This window comes from Dendropsophus ebraccatus, chromosome 6 (genome assembly GCF_027789765.1).
Source record: "Dendropsophus ebraccatus isolate aDenEbr1 chromosome 6, aDenEbr1.pat, whole genome shotgun sequence".
NCBI classification, from domain to species: domain Eukaryota; kingdom Metazoa; phylum Chordata; class Amphibia; order Anura; family Hylidae; genus Dendropsophus; species Dendropsophus ebraccatus.
The window spans coordinates 97,110,544-97,125,938 of record NC_091459.1 but is presented as its reverse complement, the minus strand read 5'-3'; positions in this window follow the sequence as shown (position 1 = coordinate 97,125,938).

Here is a 15,395-nt window from a genome sequence, read left to right as displayed (position 1 = left end):
AATTTCTGATCATATGTAGTATCGGACTGGATATATAATAATAATATCATGTACTTTAACATTTCTTACCTTCATCATCAGCGTTGTTTTTGTGTACTTTGTAGTTTAACTTATATGCTAATGAGATTGTTTGATGTACTGGAGGCGGCACTACCACCCTGGCCAGATATGGATTAAACTACAAAGTACACAAAAATGGCACAGAGCTCCCTGTGTGTTATAGGGACATATCAGCAGGTTAGATGCTTTTCCTTTAATAAAAGTAAAAAAAAAGAAAACACTAATATTAACAGTTCAACCGCTCTCTTAACCTTTTATCCTTTCCCCTCATTCCACTGCACTTAAAAATGTTTTCCATACAAAGATGTATAATACATTGTATGGACACAAAAACAAAGCCTTTATACAGCTATGTAGATGGGGGAAAAGAAAATCTGACTCTTGGAAGGAGGGGAAAAAAATAAACCAAAACTCCATTGCCAAAAACCCCAGCATTGGCAACTGGTTGAACAGCCAGACTACTGTGTCCTCCATAGATTGAAAGGAATTATATGTCCAATTTAGATGTTGTACAGTGTGATGATTATGATCACCCTATAGACATATAATACATAGAGTCCCAGCATAGTGTTTCTATGTAATTGGCAGGGTGATAATGTAATTAGAGGTGCTTGGTTTCCTCCAGCAGAAGGGTATGTTGAAAGGCTGCCTCACCGAGAGAAATGTAACCCTCCCTGCGGTTGCCTGTGAATACTTCTCTATTCTTTGGCTTTTTGTTATGAATCATGCTGTAGCAGATGCAAAGTCACAGCTATTTTCCCTGTTAGGAATTCATTTATGGAGCTGCGAGGGCACTGCGCTTTCTTACTCATACGCCAGAGTATATTTTCAATGAAAAAAAAAATTCTGAATTGTGTATATGCATATTTCTCGCTTTCAGAAGAAAGAGTGAATAAACTCACTAGTTCTGAATAGTAAGTATGTAAATGAGATGGACACAATGAGACATAAAAAGAATGAGAATCAGATTCTTGGATGTGAAGTGGTTCTAACTAAAGAAATTAATCTTAATGCAAAGTGATCCACTTTCTGTGCTCCATCTAATAGCAGATCCTGTCTTTTTTTGGGGGGGGGGAATATAATAATGTGAATTCATGGCAAAGATTGACTTATCCCATAAGGAGTAAATCTAGATGACGGTAGAGCAACCTGACATGGGGGATTTTTTAATGTTTATTTTAACACCTTTATGGTAAGACTGCTTAATATTTAGACACCAAATGAATGTGTTAATGTACTTGTTAGCAGGTGAAGTGTAATTCCAAGTGTGATATATTATACCAGAAATAAAAGTGTCCATATTTTAGGGAAATAAAATATCAGCACCACTATCACTTGTGACAGTATGTTACATAGCAGAGTGGCCAATACTCCAGTTATCTTCCATACCCCAAAACATCCAGATTGGTGAATTTGAAATTTAGATTGTGGGACTGAGACCTATTTAAGTGATGATGTATAAAGCTGCAGAAGGTGGCACTTATAATAATAATTCCTTCATTTATAGTATATAACTTGATAGTGGTGCTAATAGTTTACATTTTGGTGAATTAAAATTTATCATAAAAACTATGCTGAAATGGTGCTGAGCAGACACCAACGGAAGCGGTTTAACTACAAAACACATCAATCACTGCCCTTAGGGAGATCAGTGAAAAAAATCCAATGGAGTACTCATTCAGGAGTCTCCATTGATACATTGCCCCCTTGAAAATTTGAATATGCAAAAAAAAGGGTGCTTGGGTCCTCAGTTGCGAGTCTCAAAACATAGGAAAAGCCAGACATCCCTCCAGGGAAGGAAAACCTGTTGCCAAGGGGATGCCTCCCAGTGGGAAGATCACTAAACCACCCACTCAGTTGTGAGTATTGGGACACAAATATTGTGACATGACAAGAAGGAGTGGTTCACCTGCTTTTCTTTTCTTTTTTTATTAGCAATCAGTGGTTGCCTTGGCACCCAGAGGCTGACTAATCAAAACTTTTGACATGTTACTATGACATTCTATATAATGAGGGTCCAACATCACCAAAAACAAAAGTTCAGATTGGGTCTTTCTCAGAAGTAGGAGTGGGACACACGCCAGAGAGTCCCCAATTCCTAAAGGAGACTGTGTGTCATCAGAAGCGAAGTGATCCGGCAGCATTCAATACCTTAAAGCGACTCTGTACCCACAATTTGTCCCCCCCCCCTAAACTGCATGTACCTTCGGAAAGCTTGTCCTAGGGTCCGTTCGGCAGGTGATGCAGTTATTGTCCTAAAAAACAACTTTTAAACTTGCAGCCCTGTGTCAAATTGGCGTGGCCTAGAGTGTATATGCCCTAACCTTGCACCGCCTTTCCGTCCCTCCTCCCCACCCTCTTCATCATTGGGAATGCCCCTAGAACAATTTCTGCTATTCATCACCTGTGTGAACACTGCACAGGAGCTGGATCGTTAAGGCACCTGTGCAGTGTTCAGCCAGGTGAAGAATAGGAAAAATCCTGCCATGGGGCGTTCCTAGTGATGAGGAGGGAGGGATGTTACAATCCTTGGGCAAACACACTCTAGGTCATGGCAATTTGACACAGGGCTGCAAGTTTAAAAGTTGTTTTTTAGGACAATAACTGAATCACCTGCCAAATGGACCCCAGGACAGATCTTGGATTAAAAGCAGCTATCTGACGGTACAAGCAGTTTGGGGAGGCAGATTGTGGTTATAGAGTCGCTTTAAGGTTCAGTTTATTCGAGCAAAGTGAAAGGTACCTTTTAAAAGGACCATAAAGGGGTTTTCCAGGGGAAATGGATTGATTACCTATGCATAGGTCATGATATAACAATGTTGGAGCAGCTTTAGGTAAGGATACACTGACAACTGGGTGTTAGCAATGCCTTCATTAATTGGCCATGTATCGGATGCTGTCTAGTCAGTGATGACAGTGTCATACAGTATCAGACCATACCCTATTGACTAGGGGAACGGTTAGATTTAACTGTATTCAGATTGTATTACTGAAAATTAAACTCCTACTTGGCAATTGCTTCATTACCCACTATGAAAACTATTTCACTGTTGCTAAAAATCTATGACTATACTCTGTTTCAAGACATCCCAAAATAATTATTGGCCCACAATGTATTCAAGTAAGCCGTTCCAAATACTACACAACTGAGCCAGTGTAGAAACATAAGCTAAATAGTTAAACCAACAGTTCATCATAGCAACATAAGTATAAGGTTTTAACAAAAAAGTATCATAGTAACAAGATATAATAATGAATATATTTATCTGCAGCAAGGAAGCTTGTGGAAATAAGTGCTGTCATTATTAACCCCTTAACCACTTCCACGCTGCTGTTCTGGTGGCCTTTTGAGGGACTTCTCCTATGCAACATTGGGCATTAGGACACTAATCGGAGACTAATAGGTTTGGTCTCTAATATTTTAAACCTTTAGATGCCGTAGTTCATGATAAGCACAGCATCTAAGATGTTTTATAGTGGGGGAGGGCTTCCTATGTCAGCCTTGCAGCAGGTGATAAATGCTTCTCTACATGAGCTGAGGGCCTGAAAAAGACCATTTTAAAGGGAATCTGTAAGTACCTGGGCCCTACCACTGATGCTGACAGTGTGCTGTAGTTGTCAGCCCCCTACCTTTTTGGTAATTTGTCTGTGGAATGGATTATGCACAATATAGGGTCTCCTACTGTAATAAAAAGTCAAAAAGGAGTTATAGCTCAGTGTTTGAGCTGCATTCTAGCATGCCTCACCACTGCTTTCTCCCCCACTCTTCTTCATGAATAATGAATGCTGCCCGGCCTCTTGCTCACTCAGCTGTCAGCCAGTGCCTCTGTTTGCAGATCAGTCCTCTGTAGGCAGGTTATGTCTGAAAGAAACACTCAGATATAGTTGAATCTCTGTGCCCAAATGTGTAGAAGCTGTGGTCTAGGGGTAAATCACCTGTCTAGAGACCACCAGCAGGTCTTTCTTTGGTTCGGATCCTCTGATGGAAATGAAATATAGGTCTTTATTTTTTCTTCATTATTGTATCTTTTTTAAAAGTGCAAAGAATTCACAATCAGGTCCAAATGCGTTTAAAAAATAGTTTTTTTTAATACAATGATTAGAAAAATAAAAAAATAGTTATTTATTTTTTTAAATTTTCATATCATTGTTTTAAAAAAAACTAAACTAATTTGGACCGAACTGGCAATTATTTGCATAATGATGCAGTAATGAAAAAAATTCAATAATATTTAATTTCCATCAGGGGATTTGAGCCAAAGAAAGACCTGCAGGTGACTCACCCCTAGACCACAGCTTCAACACAGCTGTCAGTCAGTATCTGAAAATGGAGGACTGATCTGCAATCAAATATAGTTGAACTATATCAGCAGAGTGAGCAGGAGGCCGGGCAGTATTGATTATTAATGAAGAAAAGGGAGTAGGAAGGAGTGGTGAGGCGTGCCAGAATATGTCACAAACACTGAGCCACAACTCCTCTTTGACTCTTTATTACAGTAAGAGACCTTAGATTACACATAATCCACTATATGGACAAATAACCAAAAGGCAACATGCTCACAAGAGGACTGCCAACTACAGCACACTGTCAGCACCAAAGATTCCCTTTAACCCCTTAAGGACAGAGCCTGAAATGGCCTTAATGACAGAGACAAATTTTATGAATATGACCAGTGTCACTTTATTCATTAATAACTTCGGGATGCTTTTACCTATCCGGCTGATTCTGAGATTGTTTTCTCGTGACATATTGTACTTTACATTTCTGGTAAATTGGAGTCGATAATCATAACAAATCTTTATGAAAAAAACCCAAATAATGTGAAAAAATGTGAAAAACTGCATTTTTCCAACTTTGAAACTTTTTTGCGTATACAGAAAGTGGTTATACCACATAAATTATATATTAAATAGCATTAGCAACATGTCTACTTTATGTTGGCGGCATTTATTAAACGATCTTTAATTTTTTTTAGACAATAGGAAGCTTAAAACATTAGCAGCAAATTTCCAAATTTTCAGTAAAATTTCAAAATCAGATATTTTTAGGGACCTGTTCAGGTTCAAAGTGTATTTGAGGGGCCTGTATGTTAGAAAGCCCCACAAAGCACCCCATTTCAGAAACTGCACCCCCCACACTCTGCAAAAGCATATCCAGAAAGTGTTTTAACCCTTTAGGGGAGTCACAGAAATAAAAGCTAAGTGTGTAAGAAATTTGAAAATTTTAATTTTCTGTGCAGAGATTTTATTGTAATCCAATATTTTTCATAATTATAAACCTATTACCAGAGAAATGCACCCTAATAATTATTGCCCCGTTTCTGCAGTTTACAGAAATACCCCATATGTGGCCCTATTGCGCTATTTGACGCAACCACAAGCCTCAGATACAAAGGAGCGCCTAGTGAATTTCAACGCCTCCGTTATATTTGGTCATTTCTGACTGTACCACTTCAGGTTGGCAGAGGCTCTGGGGTGCCAAAACCTAAAAAACACCCCTAAAGGGACACCATTTAGAAAACTAGACCCCTCAAGGAATGTAACAAGGGGTGCGGTGAGCATTTGGACCCCACAGGTGCTTCACAGATTTTCCGAACAATATGGCGTGAAAAAAGAAAAATGTATTTTTTACACTAAACCGTTGTTCTAGCCTTCAATTTTTCATTTTCTTAAAGGGATAAGAGGAAAAAAAAGACACAAAATGTGTAGCGCAGTTTCTCCTGAGTACGGAAATACCCCACATGTGGCGATAGAGTGCCAAGGGGGCGCAGGACGAGCCTCCAAAGGGAAGGAGCACCAATTGGCTTTTGGAAGCTGAATTTCACTGGAAAGGATTTCAAGGGCCATGTCGCATTTACAGAGCCCTCGTGCTGCCAAGACACTGGAAACCCCCCACAAGTGATTCCATTCTGGAAACTACACCCCTCAAGGAATCTAACAAGGGGTTCAGTGAGCATATGGACCCCACTGGTGACGGGCACAAATGTGGAACAATGTGACGTGAAAGGGAAAAATTTCATTTTTTCACTTTCATGGCACAAATGTGCCCGTCATCAAGGGGTTCATATCCTCACTGCACCCCTTGTTAGATTCCCTGAGGGGTGTAGTTTCCAGAATGGGGTCACTTGTGGGGGGTTTCCAGTGTTTTGGCAGCACGAGGGCTCTGTAAATGCGACATGGCGTTCATCATCCATTCTAGCCAAATCCAACCTCCAAAATCCAAATGGCGCTCCTTCCCTTCGGAGGCTTGCCCTGCGCCCACATGGCGCTTTATGTCCACATGTGGGGTATTTACGGACTCGGGGGAAATTGCTCTACACATATTGTGTGTTTTTTTCTCTTTTAACCCCTTGTGAAAATGATAAATTCAAGGCTAAACCAACATTATAGTGTAAAAAATGTAATATTTCATTTTCACGCCACATTGTTCCACATTTGTGCCCGTCACCAGTGGGGTCCATATGCTCACTACACCCCTTGTTACATTCCTTGAGGGGTGTAGTTTCCATAATGGGGTCACTTGTGGGGGGGTTCAACTGTCTTGGCAACACAGAGGCCTTTTGAATGCAACATGGCCCCTTAAAATCCATTCCATCCAAATCCAGCCTTCAAAAACCAAATGGCGCTCCTTCCCTTCGGAGGCTTACCCTGCAACCGCATGGCGCTTTATGTCCACATGTGGGGTATTTCCGTACTCAGGGGAAATTGCTCTACACATTTAGTGTTTTTTTTTTATCTTTTAGCCCCTTGTGAAAATGAAAAAATCATGACAAGATTAATGATTTAGAGTAAAAATTTTACAAAAATTACACTAAATGTTGGTCTAGCCTTGATTTTTTCCATTTCCACAAGGGGTTAAAAAAGAAAATGAACACAAAACGTGTAGGGTAGTGTCCCCTGAGTACGAAAATACCCCACATGTGGACATAATGTGCCATATGGGCACAGGGCAAGCCGCCAAAGGGACAGAGCGCCATTTAGAGGCTGGAATGGAGGATGGAGGCCATGTCGCAATTACAAAGCTCCTGTGCTGCCAGGTCAGTAGAAACCCCCGACAAGTGACCCCATTCTGGAAACTACACCCCATAAGGAACCTAACAAGGGGTGCAGTGAGCATATGGACCCCACTGGTGACAGGCACTTACGTAAAACATGTGCCGAGAAAATAAAAAATACCATTTTTTTCATTTTCACGTCCCAAATGTGGCCGTCACCAGGGGGCCATATCCCCGCTGCCCCCCTTGTTAGATTCCTTATGGGGTGTAGTTTCCAGAATGGGGTCACTTGTGGGGGGTTTCTACTGTCCTGGCAGCACAGAGGCTTTGTAATTGCATCATGGCATCCTCTAATGGGAATGGCGGCCATACCTACTTAGCTGGGGAAAAGGGACAATTCTAATTTATTTGGGGGTATTAGGCCAATTATTAGTTTATAAGGTTGAAAATGACAGGTGTCCATCAAATTCAACCTGTGTTGATCCAGAGGAAGGCAAAAAAAAACCCTCATAAGGCAGACGACAGTAGCCTCATCACAGGGGAAAAATTCCTCCCCGACTCCATAATGGCGATCAGAATAATCCCTGGACCAACGTGACCCCTGAAATAGGAATAAGGGACAGAATTTAGATAATGTAGAACTCCGATGACGTGTGGTGCGCCTTGGAGCGATCCGGTATGCAGAGGCCGGGGGATCAGGACAGGTGGCACACTGGTAAATGTTGTCCTTCCTGATCCCCCTGTTACCCCACACTCTGCACTTCTTCTGGGGTCTCCCTTTCTCCAGTGTGGGGGACGTCACCTGGAAAATGTTGTCCTGGTGCGATACGGGGTCCCACATATCCAGAAGCGCTGGGTCCGCTCCATGGCTGCTAAATATTAGGGCGCTATTACTACTTCTGATATGTTCGGATCGTGCCGCAAGCTACAGGGCAGCGAGGGACCGGAAGAGGGGGCGCTGGTATAAAAGTTATCCCCGTACAGGTGGTGACCTTTATCCAGCAGTGGGAAGATCAGTTCCCGGACGACCTTCCCACTAACTCCGAGGATGGGGGGGGGGGAGGGGGGCATCTGGGGCTGGATTCGGGTGTCCCTTCATACACTCTAAGGGTATGTGCACACTGCGGAATCGCGACAGATAACCCTTCGTGCATTCCACAGTTGGCACCTGCCGGCGGAGTGATGCAGGCGCGCGTCTCCGTCCGTGTCATAGACTCCATTCTATGCACGGGCGGATTCCGCTCTCCGTCCAACGTGTTCATTCTTTGGACGGACGACGGAATCCGCCCATGCATAACATGGAGTCTTTGACACGGGTGGAGACGCGCGCCCGCATCAGTCCGCCGGCGGGTGCCAGCTGCGGAATGCACAAAGGGTTATCCTTCGCCATTCCGCAGTGTGCACGTACCCCAAATCTGTAAGTGTACCCTGAGGTACTCTCACAGAGTTAGTAGAATTTCACTCCATACCGCCATCTCTTATTGGGACGGTACTGGCGGAAAAGACGTGTCTGGGGGGCAGCGTACGCTACGCTACCCCCAGACACGTCACTGGATGATGAGGATGAATGGAGGAAAGAAGGATCCCCCCATTCATCCTCACTGGCTGTTTCGGTGTCGGAGGCAACAATAGCGTATGCGTCCGATACCGAAAACACCCTGGGGGCCATCTTTATATGGGGACTAGTATATGGGGTATGTAGTGGTGTAGTGTCAAACTTTATTCAATGTAATGTAGTGTTTTTTACGTGTTTTTTTTACAGTAAGTATAAAAAAAAACCTACGCCAACAAAGGCGTTGCTGATAAATGCCGCACTTATACGCGACACTTATAAGCAGACCGTGGCAGTAGATTACAGAAAAAAAACACCCTACGCCAAAAAGGAGGAGTTGCTGATTAGCAGCGCACTTTCGTGCGATGCTGATCAACACTCAGCGGCGATAGGGTGCGGAAAATAGAAAAAAAATAATTTGGAAAAAAAAAAAAAAAATTTTTCTATATTCTGAATATCCCTGTAGCTGCTGATAAGTGTATTACACATATCAGCCGCTAGGGGGCAGCAGAGCGCAAAATCCGGAAATTGACGAGGCTGGAGCCGAAAATAGCCGAGAGAAGACGACGGGGACCGCCGGAAAGACCCGAAGACCGAACGTAATGACGGAGGACGCCGCGAACCCGGAAGACGCCGATCAGGAGCCCGGGACAGGTGAGTAATGTACAAATACCTGCTCAGGACCCCTCCGCTACCTAGCTGAGGGGTCCAGGGCAGGTATTTATTATTTTGTGGGACTCTGATCGCCGTGCCACCGGCCCGATCGCCGTGAACGGCCGGCCGGCCGTTCACGGCGATCGGGCCGGTGGCACGGCGATCAACATTACTTTTTACAGTAATGGCGGTCGGCGCCGTCCTCGGACAGCACCGACCGCCATTTTTTTCCGGGTCATCGGGTCACCGATGACCCGGAAAGGTTCCGATCGCCACTATTGGCTGATCTGAATTGATTAGCCAATAGCGGCGATCGTAAGCACGGGGGGTGTTAACCACCCCCCGTGCCGTGAAGCTATGATGGCCTGCTATGATTTATAGCAGGCCATCTTCCCCGACCGCTGTGTGTGAACACGCAGCGATCGGGGAAACATCGGGCGTAAATTTACGCCCTGATGCGCTAAGTACCAGGGCGCGAGGGCGTAAGTTTACGCCCGATGTCGTTAAGGGGTTAAGTCCACCATAATCATTTTTTTCCCCTTCATAAATAATTGAAAACTACTTAACTTTTATTGCACTGCTGTGTTCATACTGATACAAAGAACAACATTAATGTTTACTGCACGGTAAGCAACCAAATGCGGCTAGAGGCTATGTTCACACAACGTATGTTTTGTATAAATCACGGCCGTTGTTGCAATTTGCAACAGCCGCCATTTATACAAACTATATGTTGTACTGGAATTAATGGAATCACAGCCAGAGTGTATACACATAGTAGAGAACCTGTTAGTTTACACAATGGAGCATGCAGCACACTCTATTGTGTGCAGCTGTGAATTTGGATGTGGGCCCACACGAGTGTGCCCGCATCCGAATTCAGCAGACATAAAGCTCATCCGGCCGGTACTGCAGTACCGGCCAGGAAGATCTTCTCTGACACTGGCTGTTCTGTGACCCAGCCAGGTCAGAGAACGGTCGGTGTCTTACGCCATGTGAACACGGCCATAGGCTGCATTCACGTTTTCCTGGCAGCCCACGGGCAGCATCCAACTTCTCCAGATGGCGAGAGTCAAATGCTGAGTGCTCGGGTTCGGAGAAAATTGCCAAACCCTAAACAATTCGGCAAGTCTGCTCAACACTATAGACTATGTTATGCATTTGAGGTGGATACTTTTCCAAAGGAAGTATGTAGCCTGATCAGTAGATTTGTGATATGCAGATATCTGTATTAATCTGTTTTGAATTTTATTATGGTGATATCCGAAAAAGTTCATTTCCATATGTGAATAGTTCAATGTCAGGTTCATGGTGGTATGAAATTCACACAATCTGTCATATTTCATTTTTCCAATTTTACCATGAAAAGCTGATGTATCCTGCTGCCATGTTACAGGTAATTGCACATTAAAATATATATTTTTTGCCAAAACCTGTGTAGAAGAATAAAAGTTGAGTGAGTAATAGCACAGACTCAAAAGCAAACCTATTATCCAGCGCTACAAAAACAGGGCCATGCAAACCACACTAGAACTGGAGACCAGAGTGGTGTTGTTTGTGGAAGAAAAGTGGCCATGTTTTTGTAGTGCTGGATAACCCCTTTAAGATACACCTGGCAGGTAGTATGTGTTTCTTTGTGTGGGATGTTGGAACACAGAGATTCTTCATCCATGACGTAGAGCTTGCTACTTGTATACTCTTCTCTAAAAGTGGTTAAAGACTATAAGCCAAGTCTTCTGGCAGACATGCTCGTACTCTGGTGAGTGATTGAAATTGTGTGATAATTATGGTAAGTGATAAAAGATAGAAAATTCAATAAACAGTCTCCAGATTTACCAGATATTGGCGTAGACATTTAAGAGTGAAATGAAGTGGAAAAGCAAGATGATCAAGCTGAGGAATGTTTTCTATAATCTACATATTATAGTAGATAGTATATAAATTAAATTAAGAACCCAAATGTTACAAAAAGTAAAAACATCGAGCTCATCTTCTTGCTTTTGATACACTACCAGTAGGCTGTCAACGGATCTAATTTCGCGCCTGTATAAGAACACATGGAGTCTGGTCTGGAACAGGCTGTAGATACAGAATTGTCAGATTCTCTGCATCTGTTCACAATTTACGTCAACAGAAATCTGAACAGAATATATCTAGTATGACATTTCCAACATGATCTTCATGGTTCTCTGAAATCCAAGAGTGGCAACTGATAGAAATGATGGAGCCAGATTGTTAGATTTATAATAGAAAATCCAGACTTTCAGACAGATAACCTATTATTCTTAAAATAATGCCGGAATGATTGATTACACCAAGTTAAAGTGAGTTCAATAGATCTAAAATTTATTTATTAACAAGAGCAAATATTAAGTTGCAGGTAGATAAGAATAAATTGTTAAAAAGACACAATCACCTGCTTACATGTCAAGTAGATATTTTCATTGGTGTCAAAATTACCATGGCCACATTCATGGTGAACTGGTTCAGAAAGGGATCCTTTAACCCCTTGCCTCTAAAGCCTGTTTTGGCCTTAATGACCAGGCTCATTTTTCAAAATCTGACCTGTCTCACTTTATGCGCTTATAGCTCAGTGATGCTTTAACGTATGCTAGCGATTCTAGCGAGATTGTTTTTTCGTCACATATGACACTTTATATTAGTAGCAAAATTTGGTCACTACTTTGTGTATTTTTTGTGAAAAACATCAAAATATCATGAAAAATTAGAAAATTTTGCATTTTATGAACTTCTGAAATTCTCTGCTTCTAAAAAAGGAAGTCATAGCACATAAATTAGTTGCTAAATCACATTACCAATATGTCCTCTTTATTCTGGCATAATTTGGGAAACATATTTTACTTTTTTAGGGTGTTATGGGGCTTAGAAATTTATTAGCAAATTATCACATTTTTAGGGACCAGTTCTTTTTTAAATGGATTTAGAAGGCTTGTATACTGGAAACCCCCATAAGTGACCCCATTTTGGAAACTAGACACCTTAAAGAATTAATCTAGGGGTATAATGACCCTACAGGGGGCTGGAGGAAAGTATTCACAATTAGGTCGTAAAAAAAAATCGAAAATTTAAATTTTCAAATAATATATACATTTAGATTAAAGTTTCTCATTTTCAAAAGGAACATGAGAAAAAAAGCATGCCAAAATTTGTAACGCAGGTTCTCCTGAATAAAACGGTACCCCATATGTGGGTGTAAACCACTGTATGGGCACACAGCCGGTCTCAGAAGGGAAGGAGCGCCAATTAGCTTTTTTAATGCAGATTTTGCTGAAGAAGTTTATGAGCGCCAGGTGCGTTTGCAGAGCCCCTGTAGTGTCCGCAGAAGAGAACCCCCCCAAAAGTCACCCCATTTTGGAAAGTACACCCCTCAAAGAATTCATCTTGGGGTGTGGTGACCATTTTGACCCCACAGGTATTAGAGGAAAGTATTTAAAATTAGACAGTAAAAATGAAAAACTTGAATTTTTCCAATAATATGTTTGTTTAGTTTTAAATTTCTCAATTTCACAAGGAACATGAGAAAAACCGCACCTCAAAATTTGTAACACAGGTTCTTCTGAGTACAACGGTACCCCATATGTGGGCATAAACCACTGTATGGGCACACAGCCGGGCTCAGAAGGAAAGGAGCGCCAATTAGCATTTTCAGTTCAGATTTTGCTGAAGTAGTTTCTGAGCGCCAGGTATGTTTGTAGTGCCCCTGTAGTGTCCTCAGAAGAGAACCCCCCCAAAAGTCACCCCATTTTGGAAAGTACACCCCTTGAAGAATTTATCTTGGGGTGTGGTGACCATTTTGACCCCACAGGTATTAGAGGAAAGTATTCAAAATAAGACAGTAAAATTGAAAAACTCGAATTTTTCCAATAATATGTTCGTTTAGTTTGAAATTTCTCAATTTCACTAGGAACAGGGGAGAAGCTGCATGCCCAAATCTGTAACGCAGGTTCTCCTGAGTAGAACGGTACCCCATATGTGGGCATAAACCACTGTATGGCCACACAGCGGGGCTCAGAAGGGAAGGAGCGCCAATTAGCATTTTCAGTGCAGATTTTTCCGAAGAAGTTTCTGAGCGCCAGGTGCGTTTGCAGCGCCCCTGTAGTGTCAGCAGAATAGAACCCCCCCAAAAGTCACCCCATTTAGGAAAGTACACCCCTCAAAGAATTCATCTTGGGGTGTGGTTACCATTTTGACCCAACAGGTATTAGAGGAAAGTATTTAAAACTAGAGAGTAAAAAAGAAAAACTCGAATTTTTCCAATAATAAGTTCCTTTAGTTGGAAATTTCTAAATTTCACGAGGAACAGGAGAGAAAATGTACGCCAAAATCTGTAACGCAGGTTCTCCTGAGTAGAACGGTACCCCATATGTGGGCATAAACCCCTGTATGGGCACACAGAGGGGCTCAGAAGGGAAGGAGCGCCAATTAGCTGGAGCAAAACCGCAGCTAGAAACAGTTATTAGAATAGCGCAGTTACTAAAATACAATAAAAAATTAGATTACAGGTAATGTGGGGTGGTCACGGGTAATCTGCGGTGGTTGCAGACAATCTGGGGTTGTTACAGGTAACCTGCTGTGGTTACGGCCAACGTGGGGTGGTTACGGACAATCTGGGTTGGTTACGGATAAACTGAAGTGCTTATATGTAATTTGGGTTGGTTACGGCAATCTGGAGGGGGTCTTTGGCAATTTGGGTGGTTAGAGGCAGTGTTCGGTGGTTAGAGGTAACGTGCGGTGGTCAGTGGCAATGTGTGGCGGTCAGTGGCAATGTGCGGAGGTCAGTGGCAACGTGCGGCGGTTAGTGGCAACGTGCGGCGGTCAGTGGCAACGTGCGGTGGTTACGTGTAATCTGGCGTGATTACGGGCAACCTGAGGCGGTTAGGGGCAACGTGCGGTGGTTACGGGTCATCTGGTGTGATTACGGGCAACCTGGGGCGGTTAGGGGCAATGTGCGCTAGTCACGGGTAATCTGGTGTGATTACAGGCAACCTGGGGCGGTTAAGGGCAACGTGCGGTGGTTACGGGCAACGTGCGGTGGTTACGGGCAACGTGCGGTGGTTACGGACAATCTGGGTTGGTTACGGATAAACTGAAGTGCTTATATGTAATTTGGGTTGGTTACGGCAATCTGGAGGGGGTCTTTGGCAATTTGGGGTGGTTAGAGGCAGTGTGCGGTGGTTAGAGGCAACGTGCGGTGGTCAGTGCCAATGTGTGGCGGTCAGTGGCAATGTGCGGAGGTCAGTGGCAACGTGCGGCGGTCAGTGGCAACGTGCGGTGGTTACGTGTAATCTGGCGTGATTACGGGCAACCTGGGGTGGTTAGGGGCAACGTGCGGTGGTTACGGGTAATCTGGTGTGATTACGGGCAACCTGGGGCGGTTAGGGGCAACGTGCGGTGGTTACGGGTAATCTGGTGTGATTACGGGCAACCTGGGGCGGTTAGGGGAACCTGCTGTGGTTACGTGCAATCTGGCGTGCTTACGGGTAATCTGGTGTGATTACAGGCAACCTGGTGTGATTACAGGCAACGTGCGGTGGTTACGGGCAACATGCGGTGGTTACGGGCAATGTGCGGTGGTTACGGGCAATGTTCGGTTGTTACGGGCAACGTGCGGTGGTTAAGTGCAATGTGCGGTTGTTACGGGCAACGTGCGGTGGTTACGTGCAATCTGGCTTGATTACGGACAACCTGGGGCGGTTATGGGCAACGTATGGTGGTTACGGGTAATCTGGGGGGGGGGTTAGGGGTAATTTGGGAGTAAACTGCAATTATTACTATAATAAAAAGTGTGTGTTTTATTTTTTTGTATGTTTGTCACTTTTTGTACTTTATACATTAATTTTCACTGTATTACTATGATTACTGTGATATTTTCTATCACAGTAATCATAGTTCAGTGACAGAGACCAAATTGGTCTCTGTCACTTTAAATTTTCAGAGCTGGCTGGTTGTGGAGCGCATGCGCACTTCATAACCAGCCAGGACACCGAAGAGGAAGGAGCTCCGTGGATCCGGTGAGTATATGGGGAAGGGCGGGTGACTGGGGGACGGGGGTGACTGGGGGGGTGGGGGGCGACTTGGGGGGCGACACTGTAACACTTTTGATCCCCTGTCAC